The sequence below is a fragment of the Danio rerio genome, chromosome 24, assembly GCF_052040795.2.
Source record: "Danio rerio strain M-AB ecotype USA chromosome 24, GRCz13ab, whole genome shotgun sequence".
NCBI classification, from domain to species: Eukaryota; Metazoa; Chordata; class Actinopteri; order Cypriniformes; family Danionidae; genus Danio; species Danio rerio.
Window position 1 is genome coordinate 25,953,339 of NC_141044.1, and position 14,249 is coordinate 25,967,587.

At 36.6% G+C, this 14,249-nt stretch overlaps 1 long non-coding RNA gene across 1 annotated transcript; it reads left to right on the top strand.

Annotated features, from left to right (window-relative positions):
* Positions 1 to 205: 205 nt before the first annotated feature.
* On the top strand, positions 206 to 11,380 carry LOC147838049 (uncharacterized). The gene is made up of 3 exons (XR_015524988.1): positions 206 to 272; positions 376 to 497; positions 10,470 to 11,380. It is a non-coding gene; the product is annotated as an uncharacterized LOC147838049 (long non-coding RNA).
* Positions 11,381 to 14,249: the final 2,869 nt, after the last annotated feature.

The following is a 14,249-nucleotide window of genomic DNA, read 5'->3' on the forward strand; positions in this document are numbered from 1 at the left end:
AGTCACAATTAATCAATGTTAACTAAAATAGATCAAGATATAAAGATATAAAGATATAAACATGAACATTTAAACACATAAAGAAAAGTATAAACCCATTCCCCCCCCTTCTCTAGAGGACAATGGACGAGTCTGCTTCCGGTTGCTCTGGAGCAATCCACAGTGAACCCGGCACTATTTAGCCAGGCCGCTGGGAGGTGCTCTGTTTGACCGGCCGATGGAAGAGCAACCAGGAAGACAGATGAAGGAGAAACACGGAAACCAAACAACCGGTAAAAATTAAACAAACAATAACTGAAAACACTTAGATACGGACAAACCAAAAACATTAAACACTCAGACAACATGTGTATATGCGTGTATTTGTGACTATAGCGTGCGTTATGGATGGCGATGAAGAAATGTGTTTGTGGATGCGTTTGTGTGTGTGTGAAAACCAATGAGCTGATGGCGGACGTGTGCACCCGAATCGCCTTAAGCTTTTCTGGATAATTTTGGTAAGTGAATTATGTTTGAATGTTGAGCACTGTTTGTCAGCCAGGGACAAGTCACCTCATCACAGACAGATTGCGCACACACAGAAGTAGGAGTAGGAAGCGTGCAGAGCGAGAGAATATTTTCCACTAGTTAATCAGTCGCGAATGTTTAGTTTTCTTGGACGGATACAAAAAAAGGTATGAAGTCTTTAGCCCCTTTCACACATACAGACCTTTCCGGAAAATTGCCGGCAATTTTCCGGAAAGGTTGTATGTGTGAACAGGTCCTTTTTGAAAATACCGGTAAATTCGTTCTGGCTATTTTCCGGAAAGAGAAGTTGTAACATTACCGGCAATTTGCCGGAATGCTGCGCTTTGTGAATGCAGAAGGAAGATTCCCGTAATAAGCGCGTGCGCGTCTAGAACGTGCTGACGTGAGACGTCTGCTTTAGCCAATCACAACAGTCAGACGCATTTACGTCCGCGCGGTTTGTGAGGATAAAAGCCTTTGAATATTTTCCCAGACACATTTAGCTGCTAGAAGTTAGTCAGATCACGTTTATATGTTCTTCTTAATGCCAACTGTGTAAATAATCATCGATGAGATGCTTATGACAAGCCGTTGTTTGTTTACCTTCAAGCTTTGCGTGCGCCTATGAGCGCCGCACACGCACATATTATGAACATTTCGACATGCGAAAGTGATCCTGCGAAAGTTGTTCACAATATTGATCATCCACAGAGTTTGTAATTTAGTCAAATGTTTACAAATACAAGCGCAGCCGTTTAAAGCTCATTTGTGGTGCATGATGTCAGAAATTACCGGTATTTTGGAATGGATGTGTGAATGCTCTTTTCCGGAAAATTTCCGTAACGTCCTCGCCTGTGTGAACAGCGCTTTTTTGAATATACCGGTAAAGTCGTTCCGGAAATTTTCCAGAAATTTACTGGTATCACTGTGTGAAAGGGGCTTTTCTCTCTGAGATGGCTGTCAAATTGACCCTGATTCAGGCTTCTGGATGATATGAAATTAAATTTGCTGTTGCGCCATCCCATGGACACAAATGGAACAGCAGTATATTTTATCAAAAAATTTCAGCTCACAGAATCATCTCGCGGGTCGCATTAAATTTGTTTGTGGGCCTGATCCGGCCCATGGGCCATACGTTTGACACCCCTACTTTAGAGGATTTAGATTTAAGCATTTGTGTTATATGTATGCTAATGCAAAGAGATGCGTCTTTAATCTAGTTTTAAATTGACAGATTGTGTCTGTTTCCCGAACTGTGCTAGGAAGGCTGTTCCAGAGATTAGGTGCCAGATATGAGAAAAATCTACCGCGTACAATTGATTTTGATATTCTGGGAATAATCAATTGTCCAGAATTAATTAAGCAAAGTGGACGTGACGGGTTATAATACACCAGGAGCAATACACCTCAAATGCTAGGGAACTAAGCCATTCAGGGCTTTGTAGGTAGTCAATAAAATTTTCTAGATTTTAAGTTTAATATTTTAATGACTTTTTTGCAAATCCAACTTTATTTCTCACAATTTGTCATTTTTGCAACTGGGATACACAGTTCTATGAAGAAAAATCATCTGCAGAGCCCACATTACATACAAAAATTCCCACAATCTCTAAGTCAGCAAAAACACGATTTTTCGTTTGACATTTCCATGCAATCTGACTTCTGGCTTGAATCACTTCATTCCACCGCCTCTGCAAACTTCACCATCCAACATGCCAAGTGAACAAAATCGACATGCCCCCACACGACCTCAACAACAAGCACAATACAGTTTGGAAACTTAAACAGCGCACGCAAAAATCATGACTCAAGCTCTGTGTGGAGAGCAAGGGGCTTTCCTGCTTCCCACTATTCCCACTTTCCTCTCCAAACAGCATCCCTTGAGCTTCATTTGAGGGTTTTACCATGAATCTGCACATTCCAGCAGCTCAAATATACAGTACCAAAGCAAGCCAACTGTCTCCACAAAGAAGCATTTGACCCTTGATTGGTGGAACTGTTGAGCCGGTGCTCCAAAAAAAAAAAGAAAAAAAAAACTGTTCTCCTTAACACACAACCCCTTTCAGGCCTGAGTTTAGACCGGTAACACAAGTGTATTGATTCTCAATTCCTCCAGCAGTGCGGCAAAAGCATTATTCCAGTTCTGCTTGACTGTGCCTAAGACAGGGGGTAAACAGGGACTCTCCTTTAGCCAGAAACCAACAGTAATGTGCTGATTAAGACGAGGGGGGTCCCTCTAAGGCCAGACAGTGACATTTGACCACAGCCTCCGTCTGAGACTAATCAATCACATCATTATAATCGTCCAGGTTAAAGAATTTTCTAGTAGCCTACACTTGAAGGTTTTGGTGAAGATGGCCTTCATAGATGAAAACCAATGTAATCTTCATGAGCAAACGGTTAGCACTGAGCTTTGATGGCAAGTTAATTATTATGTGTTGAATGTAGCAATTACAACAGAATTCGTTCTGATTTCTGTGTCAAGTGAATTAGGCAAATGAGTTAAAGGAGTTCAGTTAAAATGTGTTTTAGGGAAATGAAATTTAATTCTGTGGATGCTGGTTCAACACTGATAATTTTTATGGTTTATTATAATATGAGGTTGTTGAACACTTAATTCTGATTGGTTGATGAACGCTCTGAGTATTGAAATTTAATTCATGGCAATGCTCAATTAAAGTGGTTCCAGTGCATTACAGTTTTACATGTCATTGTTAAATGATTTTACTTATTTCAAAGTGTACTAAAACTAAAGAACTAAATATCATTAGAGAAATGGGTCTATAAAGAAAATCAGTATAGGTTATTGCTAGAATATTTGGCTTAATTACAGATCCCAGTTTAGACAATAATTAAAAAAAAAAAAATTATATATATATATATATATATATATATATATATATATATATATATATATATATATATATATATATATATATATATATATATATATAAAGTATGATTTCTTTGTCAACATTATTTGCTAGACATCTTATATTGCTTAAATGGTAGGAAAACTTGGTAACACTTTACAATAAGGGTTCATTAGTTAATGCATTTAGTAACATTAACTAATCATGAACAACACATGTACAGCATTTATTAATCATAAATGAACATTTACTAATGCATTATTAACATTCAAGTCCATGCTTGTTAACATTAGTTAATGCACCATGAGTTAACAAATTAACAATAAACTACTTTATTTTCATTAACTAACATTAAATAACATGAACAAATACAGTAGTAAATGTATTGGTCATTGTTTGTTCATGTTAGTAAATGCATTAATTAGCATTAACTAATGAACCTTATTTTAAAGTGTGACCGACAACTTTTAACCAACTTTTAATAATTAGATTAGGCATCTTATGTATTATCTTAAAATGGAGAAGATCTGCTACTCCACCAAAGGTTGCCATTGCTGACAAACTGTGTGTGTGTGTGTGTGTGTGTGTGTGTGTGTGTGTGTGTGTGTGTGTGTGTGTGTGTGTGTGTGTGTGTGTGTGTGTGTGTGTGTGTGTGTGTGTGTGTGTGTGTGTGTGTGTGTGTGTGTGTGTAGAGCAAATAAATCCAAACTTAAAATTTGCAGTTTGAAAATTTTTAAAATGGTTTTTACATTTTTTCTTCATTCCATTTTATTTTCATTTGTATCTATATTATTTTATTTCTTTGTTTTATATATACTTTAAGCCTATTGTGATTCACTTTGTATACTGTATGTGTGTGTATTGAGTGAACAAGGGAACTTTTAACTACTTAGAGGGTTTTAAGGATTGTTTATGGGAAGCTAGGAAATAGATGAAGGGCGAGTGGATTAGAGAGAATAAGAAGAACAGTGCTAGAGCACTGGTCTGCCTTAAATAAGTTTTAGGGAGTGGGTGATTGGTTGATCCCTCTACTGAACCTTTGTTGACAAGTCAATTCGATTTTGTAAGATGCTAGTAGTCAGCTTAAAGTGCCATTTATATGTTTTACTAGATCAGGGGTCACCAACCCTGTTCCTGGAGAGCTACCTTCCTGCAGATTTTAGTTGCAACCCTGACCAAACACACCTGTTTGTAATTATCAAGTGCTGCTTTAGGTACTATTAATTGGTTCAGGTGTGTTTGATCATTACGGAAATTTCCTTAAATATCTGGTAATTTTTTTGTAATTCAACCTATGTTATATTACAGTAAATAACTGTAATTTAACGGTCAGTATTTTACATTTTTTTTCTGGCACTCCAGCTGCCGTAAATAAACCATAAAATTATGGATTTTTTTTTACAGCGTAGATAAACCTTATAGTTTAATTTGTAACATTTAACAATAGTTGATGTTAAAAATTAACTAACAGGTTTTTTTTTTACTGTGTGGAAACAATTCTCCTCATGGTTCTTCTTTTCAACCTAAAAATATATTAAACGTACAGCTAATAAAATGTGGCCAGTTTCACAATATTACTTTGTCAATAAAAACACATTGGTTTCTTAACCTTCTCAGAGGTAAACAACAGTTGTTCGCATTGGTTCCCTGAAAATACACTAAGCGTAAAAGTCAATAATCAAGTTTATCTCTGAGCTGATGGGTTCAAATGAGCACTTAAAGAACGTCTCTTCATTTTGTGGATTCAGTCGCCTTATTAATTCAAATCTGACTTTGAATGCCTGCATGTAGCCGGGATAATTATTAGCAGGGGAAGATCAAAGGAAGCATATTATGGTCCTTCTTCATTTTTTTTTTTTTTTTTTTTTGCTGATGTGTGTGATGTGCCTCCACTTTGATGTTGTAAGCTGTTTCATTTAATGTAGAGAGGATAAAAATACTACACCATGTAATCTGGCATTTATCCTGGGAGAGCAGAATTCCAAAATGTGACACATGTCAAGAGGCAGGAAAAAAAAAAAGAATCGGAAAGAATGAATGTGTTTCCTCCCAACTGACCCCCCATGTACATCATCAAAAACATGATGCTTCTGACAGAGGGGAATCCGATTTTCATTAAAATGATAAATAAGCAAATGATCTTTTGACCTGGTGAATATAATAAATAGACAGAGATAATAGGCAAGTTGATTAGTCAATATCATTTTTTAGCTTTTAAAAGTGAAATAGTTGAAGTTAGAACTATTAGCCCACCTTTAAATTTATTTTTCTTTTTTCACAGCATGTCTGATAATATTGTTTCTTCTGGAGAAAGTCTGATTTGTTTAATTTCGGCTAGAATAAAAGCAGTTTTAATTTATTAAACACAATTGTAAGGTCAAAATAATTAGCCCCTTAAAGCTATATATTTTTGGTAGTCTACAGAACAAACCAAAATAAACAGGGGGTCTAATAATTAAGGGGGGCTAATAATTCTGACTTCAACTGTATATATATAACTGTATATATATATATATGTATCAGTGATGCAAATCTCCCATTCCACCACATCACAAAAAAAGGTGCTCTATTGGGTTGAGTTCTGGTGACTGTGGGGGCCATTTGAGTACAGTGAACTCATTGTCAGGTTCAAGAATGGTGTGTTATTCTGCTAGAAGCCATCAAAAAATGAGTACACTGTGGTCATAAAGTAATGAACATGGTCAGCAACAATACTTAGGTAGGGTTTGGCGTTGACACGATGCTCAGTTGGTACTAATGGGCCCAAAGTGTGCTGAGAATATATTCCCACACCATTACACCACCACCACCTCCAGACTGAACCGTTGAAACAAGGCAGGTTGGATCCATGCTTTCATGTTGACGTCAAATTCTGACCCTACCATCCAAATGTTGCAGTAGAAATGAAGACTCATCAGACCAGGTAACGTTTTTCCAATCTTCTATTGTCCAATTTTGGTGAGCCTGTGTGAATTGTAGCCTGCATCCTGTTCTTAGCTGACAGGAGTGGCACCCAGTGTGGTCTTCTGCTGCTGTAGCCCATCCGCTTCAAGGTTGGACGTGTTGTGTGTTCAGAAAATCTCTTCTGCATTCCTCAATAGTAATGAGTGGTTATTTGAGTTATTGGCAATGACCAGTCTGGCCATTCTCCTCTGACCTCTGGCATCAACAAGGCATTTGCACCTACAAAACTGAACTCGCTGGATATTTTCTCTTTTTGGCACCATTTTCTGCATATATATATATATATATATATATATATATATATATATATATATATATATATATATATATATATATATATATATATATATATAACATTTCGAGCCACACGGCTCTTCATCAGGCACACGGATCTTCGAGCGTGTAGCTCGAAATGTTACACGCTTTGTTTCAGCTTTTTTAATTTAATAAATTAGTATTTTTGGAGCTTTGGTGTTGCCGCCTTTGATGAACATTTAATTTTCACCTTTTGCGTTTTTTGGCTGAGCAGCCAGTTAAGAGGGCTGTGCGTGCTTTTGTACAGTTTTTTCATTGCTTAATTAAACAAACAACATGAGTTTTTAAAGACTTTAAATTCGACTCCTTCAGTAATTTGCACAATAACTCATAAAATAAAATGTACTGCCATCATGGCAAAGACAAAAGAAATTAGTTATTAGAAATTAGTCATTAATTTTAATAACTAATTTATTTAGTCATTTGAGCAACTGATGACCAAAAAATAAGTGTAGTGCATGATGAGCCTCATGTAAATCAGAAACGTTGATGTCTGTTAAAAGTGAATGGTCAGGTTTTCAGAAACAAAACAATCGACAAGGAAAAAATCTAATTCCACGTCTTTCAAAAAAATGTAACAACAGTATAGAGTGCATCCTGCACACAGTGTGTAGCACACAGCAAGCTGAACATTCTCAGTTTGTGACAAAATGAGAAAAAAAGAATACAGATGAGCCCTTACATGTTGATATGAACCCCCTCCCGACTGAAAGTATTGATTTTTTTCGTATGTGACTGAGCAAGTGAGAAAATTGAGAAAAACGACTCTGTATATGAATATACATTGAAAGAAAAAAAAGGTAGCACTGATTTTGTATATATTCCAGAAAGATACATTTGTTCAATTATGAACTTGCGTGCATGTGTGCTCTGCAGACAGATAGAGGGATATACTGCGTGTATGTGTGTATAAAGTGAGTGTGTGTGTGTGTTAATGATATATCTTCCTTGGTCGGGCCTGTGCTTCCAATTTGGAGGCTGTCAGAGTTCAGGGTGATGGAGTGTCAGAGCTGGAAGCTTGATGCATGTGGAAAGGGCAGCTTCTATAGGGGCCCAGCAGTGCCTCTGTCATCACACACACACACACACACACACACACACACACACACACACACACACACACACACACACACACACACACACACACACACACACACAAATACACACACATGGGGAGAAATGTCATGCACAAATATGCACTCAACCTCACACACTGTCAGGGCACAACGCACTGGGGCCCCACACGTGTATGACCCACTCCTCCCTCCCCTTCATGCTTTTCATACGTGCGAGGTGAAAACAAACATCAAAAATGTCCGCAAATAATTATTAGCCAAATCCTCCTCAAGATACAACAAAACAGCAGCATCGGCAGTGGTGATGTGGCGATGCTGTAATATTGTGGTACACTGAGTTGTTTGTTTAACTCTGGACGCTTTTGAAGTTGTGGATTTTTAGAAAATGAACTATGGAAATACTTTTGTTACTCTAATATGTCTATAAAAATCTAATCGTTCTTTCTGTAATTAATTTATCAGACATTCTTTGTCAAAATCCTTCAAACCATTAGGTTTCACCAACTAATGATTTAAAGTAATTATAGTAAAGTTTAGAATGATCACTTTCCTTTTAGGTATTTTAATAAGAACTGGTCAGAATACATTTGTTGCTGTTTTTTTCTATATTAATATATGTAACATTGGAAAAAGATTGAACATTATTTAACCAATATTTTGATATTGTTCACAAGTTATTTAAAACATTAAAGGCATAATTTGCCTATATAATCACACAAAGGCCTCTTCACCCTACACCTCTGTGTATTACTCCGCCCACATACAGCAAGCAATAAACAGAGAAGCTACAGTTTGAGAAAAATTACTGTTGTTAGACAAGATAATGTACTTTTGAGGCTTTTTTTAGTTGAGAATGATATTGTTTAGATTGCAGCTATGCAGTTTATTTGTAAGAATAGTGCCTATTTTTAAATATTTACAATTTCTGAGAAAGCTTGTCGGCGACGGTTGTAAAACCGCATAATGACCGCATATTAAGCCCTTACGCTTAGAAGATATAACAATCTGATTTCTAACGATAGCAGATCAAATCAATATTAAACTGGTAAGCACACCTGCCAACACTCTCGTTTTTCATGGGAGTATCCTGTGTTTCAGACCAGTCTCCTGCAACCATCCCGTTTTTATTTCTTCCAAAAAAACTCCTGTAATTTCATCCCCTCTCTTTGGTACAGTCTGTAAACTAAACACCCCCGGGTTTTCAACTTTGGTACAGTACCCGATCGAAGCGGCTGCCCAAAACCCGTTGCATCCTATCTCAGTTTATATACCTTATTTATATACACGACTGTGCCGTTCAACTGTTGTTTAAACACAATATCACACTCGTAGCAGTAAGATATGGCTGTATATCAGCACTGGTGGGACGCTAAGCAAGGACGCCTACCATCAATGCTGATAAACAGCCATATCGCACTGCTACGAGTGTGATATGGGATATTGCTCATATGCATGTGCATGTGTATATATACATTCGTGTTTTCCACAGGTTTAAAATATACTTGCGGTGGTAGCCAGATTGAAAGACACCTTTTAGATTATTTACATAAGGCAAATTAGTTGATTAATCATTTCTGATGGTGTACAAATATTTAGCAGCCAGTTTAGATGTCATTTTGTCCCTTTATATATAGTAAAGTTTTCTGAGTGGTTAATTAAAGAATAACATATTTAATGTTTCTCTCGCTCTCATGGCTGTGCGCACGCAGTCTGCGAAGCCAAACGAAAGTGGCACGAGGTTTTAGGCCGAAAATTCATTATACGGTGAGTTTTATACAAAACCATGGTGTACATAACCGTCTCTGGACTTGCTGCATCACAGACAACATCAATATTTTAAGAATTAATAAAAAAATAATCAGTTATAATTTGGGTCATTTGATATTAGGCATGGATATATATCGATCATGTTTTGTGAAAGTATTACATCGCTTCGTAAACATTTATTATTATAATTTGTTGAGTCTCCCCATACAGTTTGATAGTGCGCTTGGACCTGGAAGCTGCTTCACGTGATGTCACACTTAACAAGCGGATAAAAAAAATATTAAAGGAGATAATAATATTGACCTTCAATATTCAAACTGTAAAAAATAAATCAAACTGCTTATTCCAGCCAAAATAAAAAAACTAGCCTTTCCCCATAAGATAAAATATTATATGAAATACTGTGAAAATGTCCTTGCTTGCTCTGTTAAACATCACTTGGGAAAAAAGAAAACAAACAATTTTTAATAATTAAATCAACTGTACTTACTTACATGATACACATATAACAATTGCTTTTCTTTTTTTAGGGAACCGTATTTTACAAACTTATAATAATTCTTATTTTTATGAAGTGTCAAGATTTCAAATCTGGTTATGAGCAAGGCACAGGGGCCCCACACGCGCATGACCCCATCCCCCCATTTCATGTGTTTCATGCGCGTGTCTGAAATGAGAGCACGTCAGAAACGACTGCGAATTATTATCCGCCAAACCTTCCATGAAATACAATAAAACAGCATCAGCGACAGCGGCCCAGCGAGAGCTGAATTCAAACCGTCAGAAGCGCCTCTGTGTACCTGCTCAGCCACCATGAGGAGCCTCATTAACAACATGCAAAGTGAAGTGATTCAGGAGCCGAGCAGACGAAGCCAGGCTGTCAGTAAAGACGACTGCTTTAATTGTCTAGGGAAGGAGGGGAATCAAGTGGCGTTCGCTAATTGAAAGATTTCTCCTCATATTCCAGGTTCCTCATGACAGATGCCCGAGGAGCCATTGAGCAAATGCGAGCTGACTTCATTGGGAGCTGATAAAAGAGACAGACCTCGGCCTCCCTGAAGGAGTTATTCTCTGAGGCCACTTGAAGAGGGCTACTGTAGTAGTAGTGCACAGGTGTGACACACATACATACATACACAAATGAGAAACCACACTGGCCAAGGACACAGAAACTGTGCTGGGCGGCAGTGATGCTTTGATGTTGGAAAGTATGGAAGATGTTTGGAGTGTGGTAATAGTTCCTCAAAACACAGCTGTGTTCAGATGCTGTGCTGAGGTGCAATGCTTGTGTGCTTTTCCTTTCTGGAAAGTGCAAGTCTTGTATTTTATATTGTCTTATAAAATAGTCTTGATACAGCACTGTAAAAATGCTGTGTTCCACATAATCGATTTTAGTGGGGGCAACTTGAAGACATTAAGTAAACTTAATGTTTTTTTAATATATAAATTTAAGTGGATTGAACAAAAAACAAACATCATTTATTTGAATGACTGATGTTGTCAGATAGACATGCCATTCAATTTTGTAGTTTTTCTTCTGCTTGTTATGTGTGGATTTTTCGAAAATAAATATTAAGTTATCTTCTTTAAAGTTTGTGTGAAATCAAAATTAGGGATGTTCCGATCAGGTTTTTGCCTGTCCAATTCTGAAAACTGAAACCAATACTGAAACCTGATTTGATACTTCTAAATACATTAAAACAATAAATAAATAAATAAAGAAACAGATGAAGAAGTGAAAAAACAGATCCAAGATGTTCCTTATTTTTTTATTTAATTCACCTTATTTTAACATTCAACATGTCTGTTAACAAATTGAGCACGTTATTTATTATCAAGTAATACATAACATCAATTCTTCACTTTTAGTGCAACAGTAAAAAAAAAAAAATCAAATATAAAAACAAATAGCTCCTCAACCTAAAATACCTGGTAGACAATCCCATGTACGTATTTTACTCTTTGCTATGGCAATGTTGTCATCATCAGCTTTACAATACCTCCAGACCGCAGACATACTCGCGTTCTCTGCTTCAAGCTGCTTCCGTGTTCTACTTTGCTGGCATTTAACCGTTTTGTTGCAGAGACGCTATTGATGTCATGCCTCCTGCATTGCTGTTTCTGTGTAAAGTCAAGAAAGAGGTCTAACTCTGTGCCACCGCATAACTATAGATGACATATTAAGGGTGTGATGAGATGCCTACTCCACGAGAGGAGACGAGATGAGATACAAGATTGGGTGCACGAGACGAGACGAGATTTTTACACTATTTTTAAGAAATCCTCAATGATGAAATATATGAATGAAAAATCTGAAAAGTCTTTTATTCAACTGAAAAAAAAAAACCTTCCAAACTGCAAAACTATTTGGGTGCTTTTTAAATCAATGTGTAATGAATGTTATTTTATTTATATTTTAATGAATTATATATGAGTAATGTACAGTAAAGAACATGCAAACACTGCTACATATTTTGCTAAATATTCATACTTTTATCAGCAGCAGGGTGGATTACTCACGGGCCTTTCCAAAAAGACAGTCAGACAGTTACAGCTCATCCAGAACGCTGCAGCCGGGATTCTGACCAGAACCAGGAAATCAAAGCACATCACACCTTTCCTCAGGTCTTTAGACTGGCTCTTAGTTACATTCAAAACAGATTTTAAAGTATTATTACTTGTCTATATATATCTAAATGGCCTAGAACTTCAATACATTACAGATATGGTCACTGAATACAAACCTAACAGATCAGATTTAGATCTTTAGGATCATTTAAACTAGAAATTCCAAGAGTTCAGTTAAAGCAGGGTGACACGGCTTTCAGCTACTATGCCACTCGCTGCTAGAATCAGCTTCCAAAAATAATCAGATGTGCTCCAACATTAGGCACATTCAAATCGAGACTGAAAAGACATCTGTTTAGCTGTGCCTTTACTGAATGAGCACTATGCTAGTCCGACAGATCACACTATTATGTTTTTCTCTTCTTTTTCATTCTGTTATAACCTGTTTTAACACATTTTTTATTTATTTTTATAATCATTTTTTATTATTTACTTTTATTTCTCTTATACTTGTCTCTTTAATTCTTGTTAGAATCAGAATCAGTTTTATTGCCAAGTGTGCTTCACACACACAGGAAATTTGTTTTGGCTACAGAAGCTTCCAGTGTACATAAAGTGACAAATGACAACACAAAATAAATATGGAAAAAAGAAACATGATAAATATCAAACAGAGATGCAGTTAGTCAAAAAATCTGGATGTTGAATTGCGAATGAATGCAAATGCGAATTAAGAAAGTATTGCATTGTTTATTATTAAGGTGCTTTGTACAAGTGCGTATGAGAACGTATTGCACATGTTTATTGCACAGTTGGGGAATTTTTAACTGTTCCTGAGGTAGATGGCCTGAGAAAGAAACTTTTCCTGTGTCTGGCTGTTTTTGTGCTTAGTGCTCTGAAGCGCCAACCAGTCGATAACAGTTCGAACAGGAAGTGTGCTGGGTGTGAGGCGTCCAGAGTGATTTTGCGAGCCTTCTTGTTTATGTAAAGCATTTTGAATTACCGGGGGCGAAGCAGTGGCGCAGTAGGTAGTGCTGTCGTCTCACAGCAAGAAGGTCGCTGGTTCGAGCCTTGGCTCAGTTGGCGTTTCTGTGTGGAGTTTGCATGTTCTCCCTGCGTTCGTGTGGGTTTCCTCAGGGTGCTCCGGTTTCCCTACAGTCCAAAGACATGCGGTACATGTGCATTGGGTAGGCTAAAGTGTGTGTGTGAATGTGTGTGTGGATGTATGTTGGAAGGGCATTCGCTGCATAAAAACTTGCTGGATAGTTTGGCGGTTCATTCGGCTGTGGTGACCCCGAATTAATAAAGGGACTAAGCCGACAAGAAAATAAATGTATGAATGAACTTTGAATTGCCAATGTGTATGAAATGTGCTATATAAATAAACTTGCCTTGCAAATAGCCTATGTGAATGGAAAATAATGCTTTTATATATAATTTTAAATATTAACAAACTATTTGCTAAAATATGAATGGAAAATAGATTTTTTTTAACTAGAAAAAAATCACAAAATAGAAAAAAAACTATTTAGGTGCTTTTTCAAAACATTGAAATGAATGGTATTTTATTTCTATTTAAATGATTTCTAAGTCGTAAAAGACATGCAAACACTGCTAAATATGTAGCTATAAACTCTACTGACTGCCTTCTCCCCTGTACAGTTTTACAGGGTAAATAAAACTTTTTTTCCACACACTGAACTTAAAAAAATATTTGTATTTTTTGGTATTTAATTAATAATTTATTATATCAGTTTCACTTTTATTTAGCAAGATTTCATAGGAGAGATAGGAGAGAGTTGTTTTAATGTTTTAATACAAAAAAAATGCATTTCAAGCACAGCATAAACATGCGTTCCATGATTATGATGTGACGATGAGTCTCCAGGAGTTCATTCAGTGAATGTGTGTGTTTGTGCGTGCACTTAGAGGTGTGTGTGTCTGTGGTGCTTTACTGACTCGGTGTGTATGTACTTTCGCAAAATGCAGCTAAAAGTCCTTCAAGGTGTTAATAGTTTGATTTCAGCATTCACATATCTGCACTTCAATGATGCGACTAAAATAGGAATACTCCACATGTCTTAATTCCAATTATGTTTATGACGATTATAACTTTCAACATATATAAAGCGCTATTCCATTGCATGGGTACGAACCATAATGTGTTAGGCTGCAGTTG